This window comes from Pristiophorus japonicus, unplaced genomic scaffold (genome assembly GCF_044704955.1).
Source record: "Pristiophorus japonicus isolate sPriJap1 unplaced genomic scaffold, sPriJap1.hap1 HAP1_SCAFFOLD_35, whole genome shotgun sequence".
NCBI classification, from domain to species: Eukaryota; Metazoa; Chordata; class Chondrichthyes; family Pristiophoridae; genus Pristiophorus; species Pristiophorus japonicus.
Genome location: NW_027253324.1, coordinates 5,385,014 through 5,403,065, shown reverse-complemented (window position 1 = coordinate 5,403,065; position 18,052 = coordinate 5,385,014).

The window sequence follows — 18,052 nt, the reverse complement described above, 5'->3', positions numbered from 1 at the left end:
ACATCACTGACCTCACTCATACTGACACTGCCCATCCAGATACATCACTGACCTTACTCATACTCTCACTACCCCTCCAGGTACATCACTGACCTCACTCGTACACTCACTACCCATCCAGATACATCAGTGACCTCACTCATAATGTCACTAATCATCCAGATACTTCACTGACCTCACTTATACTGTCAGTACCCATCCAGACACAACACTGACCTCACTCATAATCTCACTACCCATCCAGGTACATCACTGACCTCACTCATACTCTCACGAGCCATCCAGATACATCACTGACCTCACTCATACTGTCACTACCCATCCAGATACATCACTGACCTCACTCATGCTATCACTACCCATCCAGATACATCACTGACCTCACTCATACTGTCACTACCCATCCAGATACATCACTGACCTCACTCATACTGTCACTACCCATCCAGATATAGCACTGACATAACTCATACTGACACTACCCATCCAGATACATCACTGAACTCATTCATACTGTCACTACCCATCCAGATACATCACTAACCTCACTCATACTGTCACTACCCATCAAGATACAGCACTGACCTCACTCATACTGTCACTACCCATCCAGATACATCACTGACCTCACTGATAAAGTCCATGGATTCAAATACATCACTGACCTCACTCATACTGTCACTACCCCTCCAGGTACATCACTGACCTCACTCGTACACTCACTACCCTTCCAGATACATCATTGACCTCACTCATATTGTCACTAATCATCCAGATACATCACTGACCTCACTTATACTGTCAGTACCCATCCAGACACAGCACTAACCTCACTCATCCTCTCACTACCCATCCAGGTACATCACTGACCTCACTCATGCTATCACTACCCATCCAGATACATCACTGACCTCACTAATTCTATCCCTACTCATCCAGGTACATCACTGACCTCACTCATACTGTCACTACCCATCCAGGTACATCACTGAGCTCACTCATACCTTCACTACCCATCCAGATACATCACTGACCTCCCTCATATTGTAAATACCCATCCAGGTACATCACTGACCTCACTCATACTGTCACTACCTATCCAGGTACATCACTAACCTTACTCATACTATCACTAGCCATCCAGATACATCACTGCTCACTCATACTTTCACTACTCATCCAGATACATTACTGACCTCACTTATACAACACAACCTGTGCAGATACATCACTGATCCCGCTCATACTGTCACTACTCATCCAGATACATCACTGACCTCATTCATACTGTCACTACCCATCCTGATACATCACTGCCCTCACTCAAACTATCACTACCAATCCAAATACATCACTGACATCACACATACTATCACTACCCATCCAGATACATCACTGACCTCACTCATACTCTCACTACCCATCCAGATACATCACTGACATCACTCAAACTGTCACTACCAATCCAAATACATCACAGACATCACACATACTATCACTACCCATCCAGATACATCACTGACCTCACTCATACTCTCACTACCCATCCAGATACATCACTGACATCACACATACTATCACTACTCATCCAGAACCATCACTGACCTCACTCATACTGTCAATACCCATCCAGGTACATCACTGACCTCACTCATACTGTCACTACCCATCCAGGTACATCACTAACCTTACTCATACTGTCAAAAGCAATCCAGATACATCACTGCTCTCTCATACTTTCACGACTCATCCAGATCCATTACTGACCTCACTTATACTACACAACACGTGCAGATACATCACTGATCTCATCATACTGTCACTACACATCCAGATACAGCACTGACCTCACTCATACTGTCACTACTCATCCAGATACATCACTGACCTCATTTATACTGTCACTACCCATCCTGATACATCACTGCCCTCACTCAAACTGTCACTACCAATCCAAATACATCACTGATATCACACATACTATCACTACCCATCCTGATACATCACTGACCTCAATCATACTCTCACTACCCATCCAGATACATCACTGACATCACTCAAACTGTCACTACCAATCCAAATACATCACTGACATCACACATACGATCACTACCCATCCAGATACATCACTGACCTCACTCATACTCTCACTACCCATCCAGATACATCACTGACATCACTCAAACTGTCACTACCAATCCAAATACATCACTGACATCACACATACTATCACTACCCATCCAAACCATCACTGACCTCACTCATACTGTCAATACCCATCCAGGTACATCACTGATCTCACTCATACTGTCACTGCCCTTCCAGGTACATCACAGACCTCACTCATACTATCACTATACATCCAGATATATCACTGAACTCACTCATACTGTCAATACCCATCCTGGTACATCACTGACCTCATTCATACTGACACTACCGATGCAGATACATCACTGATCTCGCTCATACTGTCACTACGCATCCAGATGCATCACTGACCTCACTCATACTGTCACTACCCATCCAGGTACATCACTGACCTCACTCATACTGACACTATCCATCCAGTTACATCACTGACCTCACTCATACTGTCACTACCCATCCAGATACATCACTGACCTCACTCATACTGTCACTACCCATCAAGATACAGCACTGAACTCACTCATACTGTCACTACCAAAACAGATACATCACTGACCTTACTCATACTCTCACGACTCACCCAGATACATCACTGACCTCACTGATACTATCACTACCATCCAGATACATCACTGACCTCACTCATAATGTCACTACTCATCCAGATATATCACTGACCTCACTCATACTCACACTACCCATACAGATACATCACTGATCTCACTCATACTGTCACTACCCATCCAGGTGCACCACTGACCTCACTCATACTGTCACTTCTCATCCAGATACATCACTGACTTTACTCAAACTGACTCGACCAATCAAGATACATCACTGATCTCACTCATACTGTCACTACTCATCCAGATATATCACTGACCTCACTCATACAATCACCACCCATCCAGATACATCACTGACATCACTTATACTGTCACTACCCTTCCAGATACATCACTGACCTCACTCATACTGTCACTACCCATCCGGATACATCACTGACCTCACTCATACTGTCACTACCCATCCAGGTACATCACTGACCTCACTCATACTGTCACTACCCACACAGATACATCACTTAAGCACTCATACTATCAGCACCCATCCAGGTACATCACTGACCTCACTCATACTGTCACTACCCATCCAGATACATCACTGACCTCACTCATACGGTCACTACCCATCCAGATACATCACCGACATCACTCATAATTTCACTAACCATCCAGATACATCACTGATCTCACTCATATTGTCACTACCCATCCAGAAACATCACTGAACTCACTCATACTGTCACTACCCATCCAGGTACAGCAATGACCTCACTCTTACTGTCACTACCCTTCCAGGTTCATCACTGACATCACTCATATTGTAACTACCCATCCAGATACATCACTGACCTCACTCATAATTTCAATACCCATCCAGGTACCTCACTGACCACACTCATACTATCACTACCCATCCAAATATATCACTGACATCACGCGTACTGTCGGTAACCATCCAGATACATCACTGAAAACACTCATACTTTATCGACTCATCCAGATACATCACTGACCTCACTCATATTGTCACTACCCATCCAGGTATATCACTGACCTCACTCATACTGTCACTACCCATCCAGGTACATCACTGACCTTACTCATACTATCACTAGCCATCTAGATACATCACTGAACTCACTCATACTATCACTACACATCCAGATGCATCACTGACCTCATTCATACTGTCACTACCAACGCAGATACATCACTGACCTCATTCAAACTGTCACTACCCTTCCAGATACATCACTGACCTCACTCATACTGTCACTACCCATCCGGATACATCACTGACCTCACTCATCCCATCACTACCAATGCAGATACATCACTGACCTCACTCATACTGTCACTACCGATCCAGGAACATCACTGACCACATTCATATTGTCACTACCCATCCAGATACATCACTGACCTCACTCATATTGTCAAGACCCATACAAATACATCAGTGACCTCACTCATATTGTCAATACCCATCCAGGTACATCACTGACCTCACTCATACTGTCACTACCCATCCAGATACATCACTGACCTCACTCATACTCGCACTACCCATCCAGATGCATCACTAACCTCACTCATACTGTAACTACCCTTCCAGGTACATCACTGACTTTAATCACACTGTCAGTACCCATCCAGGTATATCACTGACCTCACTCATGCTATCACTACCTATGCAGATACATCACTGACCTCACTCATACTGTCACTACCCATCCAGGAACATCACTGACCTCACCCATACTATCACTACCCATCCAGGTACATCACTGACCTCACTCAGACTGTCACTACACATTCAGATACAGCAGTGACCTCACTCATACTGTCACTACCAATCCAGATACATCACTGACCTCACTCCTACTGTCACTACACATCCAGATACAGCAGTGACCTCACTCATACTGTCACTACCAATCCAGATACATCACTGACCCCACTCCTACTGTCATTACCCATCCAGGTACAGCACTGACCTCACTCAGACTGTCACTACACATCCAGATACAGCAGTGACCTCACTCATACTGTCACTACCAATCCAGATACATCACTGACCTCACTCCTACTGTCACTACCCATCCAGGTACAGCACTGACCTCACTCATACTGTCACTACCTATCCAGATACATCACTGACCTCACTCATACTATCGCTACCCATCCAGATACATCACTGACCTATCTCATTCTGTCACTGCCCATCTAGGAACATCATTGACCTCACTCATACTATAACTACCCATCCAGATACATCACTGACCTCACTCATACTACCTCTACCCATCCAGGTGCATCACTGTCCTTACTCACACTGTCACTACCCATCCAGATACATCACTGACCTCACTCATACTGTCACTACCCATCCAGATACATCACTGACCTCACTCATATTGTCAATACCCATCCAGGTACATCACTAACCTCACTCATACTATCACTACCCATCCAGGTACAGCACTGACCTCACTCATACTATCACTACACATCCAGATACATCACTGATCTCACTCAAACTGTGACGACCCATCCAGATACATCAATGACCTTACTCATACTGTCACTACCTATCAAGATACATCACTGACCTCAATTATACTGTCACTACCCATCCAGATACATCACTGACCTCACTCATACTGTCACTACCCATCCAGATACATCACTGACATCACTCATACTGTCAGTACCCATCCAGATACAGTACTGACATCATTCATACTCTCACTACCCATCCAGGTACATCACTGAACTCACTCATACTGTCACTAGCCATCCAGATACATCACTGACCTCACTCATTCTATCTCTACCCATTCAGATACATCTCTGACCTCACTCACACTGTCACTACCCATCCAGGTACATCACTGACCTCACTCATACTGTCACTACCGTTCCATATACATCACTGACCTGCCTCATATTGTCAATACCCATCCAGGTACATCACTGACCTCACTCCTACTGTCACTAACCATCCATATACATCACTGAACACACTCATACATTCACCACTCATCCAGATACATCACTGACCTCACTCATACTGTCACTACCATTCCAGGTACAGCACTGACCTCACTCATACTGTCACTACCCGTCCAAGTACAGCACTGACCTCACTGATACTATCATTACTCATCCAGAACCATCACTGACCTCACTCATACTGTCAATACCCATCAAGGTACATCACTGACCTCACTCATACTGTCAATACCCATCCAGGTACATCACTGATCTCACTCATACTATCACTATACATCCAGATATATCACTGACCTCACTCATACTGTCAATACCCATCAAGGTATATCACTGACCACACTCATACTGTCACTGCACATCCAGGTACATCACTGACCTCACTCATACTATCACTATACATCCAGATATATCACTGAACTCACTTATACTGTCAATACCCATCCAGGTACATCACTGACCTCATTCATACTGACACGACACATCCAGATACATCACTGACCTCACTCAAACTGTCACTACCTATCCAGATACATCACTGACATCACTCATACTCTCTCTACCCATCCACATAAATCACTGACCTCACTCATACTCTCACTACCCATCCAGATGCGACACTGACCTCACTCATACTCTCACTACCCATCCAGATACATCACTGACCTCACTCATACTATCACTACCCATCCAGATGCATCACTGACCTCACTCATACTGTCACTACCCATCCAGAAACTTCACTGACCTCACTTATACTGTCACTACCCATCCAGCTACATCACCGACCTCACTCATACTGTCACTACCCATCAAGTTACAGCACTGACCTCACTCATACTGTCACTACCCAAACAGATACATCACTGATCTTACTCATACTGTCACTACTCATCCAGATATATCACTGACCTCACTCATACAATCACAACCCATCCAGATACATCACTGACAGCACTCATACTATCACTACTGCATCCAGGTACATCACTGACATCACTCATACTGTCACCAACCATCCAGGTACATCACTGACCTCACTCATACTGTCACTACCCTTCCTGATACATCACTGACCTCACTCATACTGTCACTACTCATCCGGATACATCACTGACCTCACTCATACTGTCACTACCCATCCAGATACATCACTGACCTCACTCATACTATCACTACTGCATCCAGGTACATCACTGACATCACTCATACTGTCACCAACCATCCAGGTACATCACTGACCTCACTCATACTATCACTACCCATCCAGATCCATCACTGAACTCACTCATACTGTCACTACACATCCAGATACATCACTGACCTCACTCATACAGTCACTACCCATCCAGATACATCACTGATCTCACTCAAACTGTCACGACCCATCCAGATACATCAATGACCTCACTCATCCTGTCACGACCCATCCAGATACATCACTGACCTCACTCATACTGTCACTACCCATCCAGATACATCACTGACCTCACTCATACTGTCACTACCCATCCAGATATAGCACTGACATAACTCATACTGACACTACCCATCCAGATACATCACTGAACTCACTCATACTGTCACTACACATCCAGATACATCACTGACCTCACTCATACAGTCACTACCCATCCAGATACATCACTGATCTCACTCAAACTGTCACGACCCATCCAGATACATCAATTACCTCACTCATCCTGTCACTACCCATCCAGATACATCACTGACCTCACTCATACTGTCACTACCCATCCAGATACATCACTGACCTCACTCATACTGTCACTACCCATCCAGATATAGCACTGACATAACTCATACTGACACTACCCATCCAGATACATCACTGACCTCACTCATACTGTCACTACCCATCCAGATACATCACTGACCTCATTGATAAAGTCCCGAGCATTCAAATACATCACTGACCTCACTCATACTGTCACTACCCCTCCAGGTACATCACTGACCTCACTCGTACACTCACTACCCATCCAGATACATCAGTGACCTCACTCATATTGTCACTAATCATCCAGATACATCAATGACCTCACTTATACTGTCAGTACCCATCCAGACACAGCACTAACCTCACTCATCCTCTCACTACCCATCCAGGTACATCACTGACCTCACTCATGCTATCACTACCCATCCAGATACATCACTGACCTCACTCATTCTATCCCTACTCATCCAGGCACATCACTGACCTTACTCACACTGTCACTACCCATCCAGATACATCACTGACCTAACTCATGCTATCACTACCCATCCAGATACATCACTGACCTCACTCATACTGTCACTACTCATCCAGATACATCACTGACCTCACTCACACTGTCACTACCCATCCAGATACATCACTGACCTCCTTCATACTGTCACTACCAATCCAGATACATCACTGACGTCACTCATACAGTCACTACCCATCCAGGTACATCACTGACCTCACTCAAACTGTCACTACCAATCCAGATACATCACTGACATCACTCATACCCTCACTACCCATCCAGATGCATCAGTGACCTCACTCATACTGTCACTACCCATCCAGGTACATCACTGACCTCACTCATACTGTCACTACCCATCCAGATACATCACTGACCTCACTCATACTGACACTACCCATCCAGACACATCACTGACCTCACTCATACTGTCACTACCCATCCAGATACATCACTGACCTCACTCATTCTATCCCTACTCATCCAGGTACATCACTGACTTTACTCACACTGTCACTACCCATCCAGATACATCACTGACCTAACTCATGCTATCACTACCCATCCAGATACATCACTGACCTCACTCATACTGTCACTACTCATCCAGATACATCACTGACCTCACTCACACTGTCACTACCCATCCAGATACATCACTGACCTCACTCATACTGTCACTACCCATCCAAGTACATCACTGAGCTCACTCATACCTTCACTACCCATCCAGATACATCACTGACCTCCCTCATACTGTCACTACCAATCCAGATACATCACTGACGTCACTCATACAGTCACTAATCATTCAGGTACATCACTGACCTCACTCAAACTGTCACTACCAATCCAGATACATCACTGACATCACTCATACCCTCACTACCCATCCAGATGCATCAGTGACCTCACTCATACTGTCACTACCCATCCAGGTACATCACTGACCTCACTCATACTGTCACTACCCATCCAGATACATCACTGACCTCACTCATACTGACACTACCCATCCAGACACATCACTGACCTCACTCATACTGTCACTACCCATCCAGATACATCACTGACCTCACTCATACTGTCACTACCCATCAAGATACATCACTGACCTCACTCATACTGTCAAGACCCAACCAGATACATCACTGACCTTACTCATACTCTCACTACCCATCCAGATACATCACTGAACTCACTCATACTGTCACTACACATCCAGATACATCACTGACCTCACTCATACAGTCACTACCCATCCAGATACATCACTGATCTCACTCAAACTGTCACGACCCATCCAGATACATCAATTACCTCACTCATCCTGTCACTACCCATCCAGATACATCACTGACCTCACTCATACTGTCACTACCCATCCAGATACATCACTGACCTCACTCATACTGTCACTACCCATCCAGATATAGCACTGACATAACTCATACTGACACTACCCATCCAGATACATCACTGACCTCACTCATACTGTCACTACCCATCCAGATACATCACTGACCTCATTGATAAAGTCCCGAGCATTCAAATACATCACTGACCTCACTCATACTGTCACTACCCCTCCAGGTACATCACTGACCTCACTCGTACACTCACTACCCATCCAGATACATCAGTGACCTCACTCATATTGTCACTAATCATCCAGATACATCAATGACCTCACTTATACTGTCAGTACCCTTCCAGACACAGCACTAACCTCACTCATCCTCTCACTACCCATCCAGGTACATCACTGACCTCACTCATGCTATCACTACCCATCCAGATACATCACTGACCTCACTCATTCTATCCCTACTCATCCAGGCACATCACTGACCTTACTCACACTGTCACTACCCATCCAGATACATCACTGACCTAACTCATGCTATCACTACCCATCCAGATACATCACTGACCTCACTCATACTGTCACTACTCATCCAGATACATCACTGACCTCACTCACACTGTCACTACCCATCCAGATACATCACTGACCTCCTTCATACTGTCACTACCAATCCAGATACATCACTGACGTCACTCATACAGTCACTACCCATCCAGGTACATCACTGACCTCACTCAAACTGTCACTACCAATCCAGATACATCACTGACATCACTCATACCCTCACTACCCATCCAGATGCATCAGTGACCTCACTCATACTGTCACTACCCATCCAGGTACATCACTGACCTCACTCATACTGTCACTACCCATCCAGATACATCACTGACCTCACTCATACTGACACTACCCATCCAGACACATCACTGACCTCACTCATACTGTCACTACCCATCCAGATACATCACTGACCTCACTCATTCTATCCCTACTCATCCAGGTACATCACTGACTTTACTCACACTGTCACTACCCATCCAGATACATCACTGACCTAACTCATGCTATCACTACCCATCCAGATACATCACTGACCTCACTCATACTGTCACTACTCATCCAGATACATCACTGACCTCACTCACACTGTCACTACCCATCCAGATACATCACTGACCTCACTCATACTGTCACTACCCATCCAAGTACATCACTGAGCTCACTCATACCTTCACTACCCATCCAGATACATCACTGACCTCCCTCATACTGTCACTACCAATCCAGATACATCACTGACGTCACTCATACAGTCACTAATCATCCAGGTACATCACTGACCTCACTCAAACTGTCACTACCAATCCAGATACATCACTGACATCACTCATACCCTCACTACCCATCCAGATGCATCAGTGACCTCACTCATACTGTCACTACCCATCCAGGTACATCACTGACCTCACTCATACTGTCACTACCCATCCAGATACATCACTGACCTCACTCATACTGACACTACCCATCCAGACACATCACTGACCTCACTCATACTGTCACTACCCATCCAGATACATCACTGACCTCACTCATACTGTCACTACCCATCAAGATACATCACTGACCTCACTCATACTGTCAAGACCCAACCAGATACATCACTGACCTTACTCATACTCTCACTACCCATCCAGATACATCACTGACCTCACTGATAAAGTCCCTAGCATTCAAATACATCACTGACCTCACTCATACTGTCACTACCCCTCCAGGTACATCACTGACCTCACTCGTACACTCACTACACATCCAGATACATCACTGACCTCACTGATAAAGTCCCTAGCATTCAAATACATCACTGACCTCACTCATACTGTCAATACCCATCCAGGTACATCACTACCCTTACTCATACTATCACTACTCATCCAGATACATCACTGAACTCACTCATACTGTCACTACACATCCAGATACATCACTGACCTCACTCATACAGTCACTACCCATCCAGATACATCACTGATCTCACTCAAACTGTCACGACCCATCCAGATACATCAATGACCTCACTCATACTGTCACTACCCATCCAGATACATCACTGACCTCACTCATACAGTCACTACCCATCCAGATACATCACTGACCTCACTCATACTGTCACTACCCATCCAGATATAGCACTGACATAACTCATACTGACACTACCCATCCAGATACATCACTGAACTCACTCATACTGTCACTACCCATCCAGATACATCACTAACCTCACTCATACTGTCACTACCCATCAAGTTACAACACTGACCTCACTCATACTGTCACTACCCTTCCAGATACATCACTGACCTCACTGATAAAGTCCCTAGCATTCAAATACATCACTGACCCCACTCATACTGTCACTACCCCTCCAGGTACATCACTGACCTCACTCGTACACTCACGACCCATCCAGATACATCAGGACCTCAAACATATTGTCACTAATCATCCAGATACATCACTGACCTCACTTATACTGTCAGTACCCATCCAGACACAGCACTAACCTCACTCATCCTCTCACTACCCATCCAGGTACATCACTGACCTCACTCATGCTATCACTACCCATCCAGATACATCACTAACCTCACTCATTCTATCTCTACTCATCCAGGTACATCACTGACCTTACTCACACCGTCACTACCCATCCAGATACATCACTGACCTCATTCATGCTATCACTACCCATCCAGATGCATCACTGACCTCACTCATACTGTCACTACTCATCCAGATAGATCACTGACCTCACTCACACTGTCACTACCCATCCAGATACATCACTGACCTCACTCATATTGTCACTACCCATCCAGATATATCACTGACCTCACTCATACTGTCACTACCCATGCAGGTACATCACTGATCTCACTCATACTGTCACTACAGATCCAGATACAGCACTGACCTCACTCATACTATCACTACACATCCAGATTCATCACTGACCTCATACATACTGTCACTACCCATCCAGATACATCACTGACCTCACTCAAACTGTCACTACCAATCCAGATACATCACTGACATCACTCATACTCTCACTACCCATCCAGATGCATCACTGACCTCACTCATACTCTCACTACAATCCAGATACATCACTGATCTCACTCATACTGTCACTACCCATCCAGGTACATCACTGATCTTACTCACACTGTCACGACCTATCCAAATACATCACTGACCTCACTCATATTTTCACTAACTATGCAGATACATCACTTATCTCACTCATACTGTCACTACCCTTCCAGGAACATCACTGACCACATTCATACTGTCACTACCCATCCAGATACATCACTGACCTCACTCATATTGTCAATGCCCATCCAGATACATCACTGATCTCACTCATACTGTTACTACTCATCCAGCTATATCACTGACCTCACTCATACAATCACCACCCATCCAGATACATCACTGACATCACTCATACTATCACTACCCATCCAGGTACATCACTGACATCACTCATACTGTCACCAACCATCCAGGTACATCACTGACCTCACTCATACTGTCACTACCCTTCCAGATACATCACTGACCTCACTCATACTGTCACTACCCATCCGGATACATCACTGACCTCACTCATACTGTCACTACCCATCCAGATACATCACTGACCTCACTCATACTGTCACTACCCATCCAGATACATCACTGACCTCACTGATAAAGTCCCTAGCATTCAAATACATCACTGACCTCACTCATACTGTCACTACCTCTCCTGGTCCATCACTGACCTCACTCGTACACTCACTACACATCCAGATACATCACTGACCTCACTGATAAAGTCCCTAGCATTAAAATACATCACTGACCTCACTCATACTGTCAATACCCATCCAGGTACATCACTACCCTTACTCATACTATCACTACTCATCCAGATACATCACTGAACTCACTCATACTGTCACTACACATTCAGATACATCACTGACCTCACTCATACAGTCACTACCCATCCAGATACATCACTGATCTCACTCAAACTGTCACGACCCATCCAGATACATCAATGACCTCACTCATACTGTCACTACCCATCCAGATACATCACTGACCTCACTCATACTGTCACTACACATCCAGATACATCACTGACCTCACTCATACTGTCACTACCCATCCAGATATAGAACTGACATAACTCATACTGACACTACCCATCCAGATACATCACTGAACTCACTCATACTGTCACTACCCATCCAGATACATCACTGACCTCACTCATACTGTCACTACCCTTCCAGATACATCACTGACCTCACTGATAAAGTCCCTAGCATTCAAATACTTCACTGACCCCACTCATACTGTCACTACCCCTCCAGGTACATCACTGACCTCACTCGTACACTCACGACCCATCCAGATACATCAGGACCTCAAACATATTGTCACTAATCATCCAGATACATCACTGACCTCACTTATACTGTCAGTACCCATCCAGACACAGCACTAACCTCACTCATCCTCTCACTACCCATCCAGGTACATCACTGACCTCACTCATGCTATCACTACCCATCCAGATACATCACTGACCTCACTCATTCTATCTCTACTCATCCAGGTACATCACTGACCTTACGCACACCGTCACTACCCATCCAGATACATCAATGACCTCACTCATGCTATCACTAACCATCCAGATGCATCACTGACCTCACTCATACTGTCACTACTCTTCCAGATACATCACTGACCTCACTCACACTGTCACTACCCATCCAGATACATCACTGACCTCACTCATATTGTCTCTACCCATCCAGATATATCACTGACCTCACTCATACTGTCACTACCCATGCAGGTACATCACTGATCTCACTCATACTGTCACTACACATCCAGATACAGCACTGACCTCACTCATACTATCACTACACATCCAGATTCATCACTGACCTCATACATACTGTCACTACCCATCCAGATACATCACTGACCTCACTCAAACTGTCACTACCAATCCAGATACATCACTGACATCACTCATACTCTCACTACCCATCCAGATGCATCACTGACCTCACTCATACTCTCACTACAATCCAGATACATCACTGATCTCACTCATACTGTCACTACCCATCCAGGTACATCACTGATCTTACTCACACTGTCACTACCTATCCAGATACATCACTGACCTCACTCATACTATCACTAACTATGCAGATACATCACTTATCTCACTCATACTGTCACTACCCATCCAGGAACATCACTGACCACATTCATACTGTCACTACCCATCCAGATACATCACTGACCTCACTCATATTGTCAATGCCCATCCAGATACATCACTGACCTCACTCATATTGTCAATACCCATCCAGGTACATCACTGACCTCACTCCTACTGTCAATATCCATCCAGGTGCAGCACTGACCTCACTCATACTCTCACTACACAAATAAGATACAGCAGTGACCTCACTCATGCTATCACTACCCATCCAGATACATCACTGACCTCACTCTTACTATCACTACCCATTCAGACACATCACTGAACTCACTCATACTGTCACTACCCATCCAGATACATCACGAACCTCACTCATACTGTCACTACCCATCAAGATACAGCACTGACCTCACTCATACTGTCACTACCCTTCCAGATACATCACTGACCTCACTGATAAAGTCCCTAGCATTCAGATACATCACTGACCCCACTCATACTGTCACTACCCCTCCAGGTACATCACTGACCTCACTCGTACACTCACGACCCATCCAGATACATCAGGACCTCACTCATATTGTCACTAATCATCCAGATACATCACTGACCTCACTTATACTGTCAGTACCCATCCAGACACAGCACTAACCTCACTCATCCTCTCACTACCCATCCAGGTACATCATTGACCTTACTCATACTATAACTACCCATCCAGATACATCACTGACCTCACTCATACGTTCTCTACCCATCCAGGTGCATTACTGACCTTACTCACAGTGTCACTACCCATCCAGATACATCACTGACCTCACTCATACTTTCACGACCCATCCAGGTACATCACTGACCTCACTCATACTGTCACTACCCATCCAGATACATCACTGACCTCACTCATACTGTCACTACAAATCCAAATACATCACTGACCTCACTCCAACTGTCACTACCGATTCAGATACATCACTGACCTCACTCACACTGTCACTACCCATCCAGATACATCACTGACCTCACTCATGCTATCACTACCCATCCAGATACATCATTGACCTCACTCATACTGTCACTACCCATCCAGGTACATCACTGAGCTCACTCAAACCTTCACTACCCATCCAGATACATCACTGACCTCCCTCATATTGTAAATACCCATCCAGGTACATCACTGACCTCACTCATACTGTCACTACCCATCCAGGTACATCACTAACCTTACTCATACTATCACTAGCCATCCAGATACATCACTGCTCACTCACACTTTCACTACTCATCCAGATACATTACTGACCTCACTTATACTACACAACCCGTGCAGATACATCACTGACCTCACTCATACTGTCAGTACCCATCCAGACACAGCACTGACCTCACTCATAATCTCTCTACCCATCCAGGTACATCACTGACCTCACTCATACTGTCACTAGCCATCCAGATACATCACTGACCTCACTCATACTGTCACTACCCATCCAGATACATCACTGACCTCACTCATGCTATCACTACACATCCAGATACATCACTGACCTCACTCATACTGTCACTACTCATCCAGATCCATCACTGACCTCACTCACACTGTCACTACCCATCCAGATACATCACTGACCTCAGGCATACTGTCACTACCCATCCAGGTACATCGCTGACCTCACTCATACCTTCACTACCCATCCAGATACATCACTGACCTCACTCATACTGTCAATACCCATCCATGTACATCACTGACCTCACTCATACTGTCAATACCCATCCAGATACATCACTGAACTCCCTCATATTGTCAATGCCCATCAAGGTACATCACTGACATCACTCATACCAGCACTACCCATCCAAATACATCACTGACCTCACTCCTACTGTCACTACCAATCCAGATACATCACTGAAAACACTCATACTTTCACGACTCATCCAGGTACATCACTGACCTCACTCACACTGTCACTATCCATCCAGATGCATCACTGACCTCACTCACACTGTCACTACCAATCCAGATACATCACTGACCTCACTAATACTATCACTACCCATCCAGGTACATCACTGACCTCACTCATACCTTCACTACCCATCCAGATACATCACTGACCTCACTCATACTGTCACTACCCATCCATGTACATCACTGACCTCACTCATACTGTCACTACCCATCCAGATACATCACTGACCTCGCTCATATTATCAATACCCATCCAGGTACATCGCTGACCTCACTCATACTATCACTAACCATCCAAATACATCACTGACCTCACTCCTACTGTCACTACCCATCCAGATACATCACTGAAACACTCATACTTTCACGACTCATCCAGATACATCACTGCTCACTCATACTTTCACTACTCATTCAGATACATTACTGACCTCACTTATACTACACTACCTGTGCAGATACATCACTGATCTCACTCATACTGTCACGACCAATCCAGATACATCACTGACATCACTCATACTGTCACTACCAATCCAGATACATCACTGACGTCACTCATACTGTCACTACCCATCCAGGTACATCACTGACCTCACTCAAACTGTCACTACCAATCCAGATACATCACTGACATCACTCATACCCTCACTACCCATCCAGATGCATCAGTGACCTCACTTTACTGTCACTACCCATCCAGATACATCACTGACCTCACTCATACTGACACTACCCATCCAGATACATCACCGACCTCACTCATACTGTCACTACCCATCCAGATACATCACTGACCTCACTCATACTGTCACTACCCATCAAGATACATCACTGACCTCACTCATACTGTCACGACCCAACCAGATACATCACTGACCTTACTCATACTCTCACTACCCATCCAGATACATCACTGACCTCACTGATAAAGTCCCGAGCATTCAAATACATCACTGACCTCACTCATACTGTCTATACCCCTCCAGGTACATCACTACCCTTACTCATACTATCACTACTCATCCAGATACATCACTGAACTCACTCATACTGTCACTACACATCCAGATACATCACTGACCTCACTCATACAGTCACTACCCATCCAGATACATCACTGATCTCACTCAAATCGTCACGACCCATCCAGATACATCAATGACCTCACTCATACTGTCACTACCCATCCAGATACATCACTGACCTCACTCATACTGTCACTACCCATCCAGATATAGCACTGACATAACTCATACTGACACTACCCATCCAGATACATCACTGAACTCATTCATACTGTCACTACCCATCCAGATACATCACTAACCTCACTCATACTGTCACTACCCATCAAGATACAGCACTGACCTCACTCATACTGTCACTACCCATCCAGATACA